This window comes from Colobus angolensis, unplaced genomic scaffold (genome assembly GCF_000951035.1).
Source record: "Colobus angolensis palliatus isolate OR3802 unplaced genomic scaffold, Cang.pa_1.0 Scaffold207, whole genome shotgun sequence".
NCBI classification, from domain to species: Eukaryota; Metazoa; Chordata; class Mammalia; order Primates; family Cercopithecidae; genus Colobus; species Colobus angolensis.
In genome coordinates this window covers 7,188-7,615 of record NW_012115233.1, presented here as the reverse complement: position 1 = coordinate 7,615, position 428 = coordinate 7,188, and positions in this window count along the sequence as shown.

Sequence of the window (428 nt, the reverse complement as noted above, 5' to 3'; positions counted from 1 at the left end):
CCGTATTAACCAGGATGGTCTCGATCTCCTGACCTCGTGATCCGCCCTTCTCGGCCTCCCAAAGTGCTGGGATTACAGGCTTGAGCCACCGCACCTGGCCTTGGATAATATTTTGACCAATAAAGAAAAAGAGGGCCAGGCGCCTCTTTTTACAGGCTCACGCCTGTAATTCCAGCACTCTGGGAGGCCCAGGTGGGTGGATCAGGAGGTCAGGAAATCGAGACCATCCTGGCTAACACGGTGAAACCCTGTCTCCACTAAAAATAAAAAATAAATAAAAAATAAAAAATAAATTAGCCAGGTGTGGTGGTGGGCGCCTGTAGTACCAGCTACTCAGGAGGCTGACACAGGAGAATGGCTTGAACTCAGGAGGGGGAGCCAAGATCTTGCCACTGCACTCTAGCCTGGGCCACAGACAGAGAGAGAGA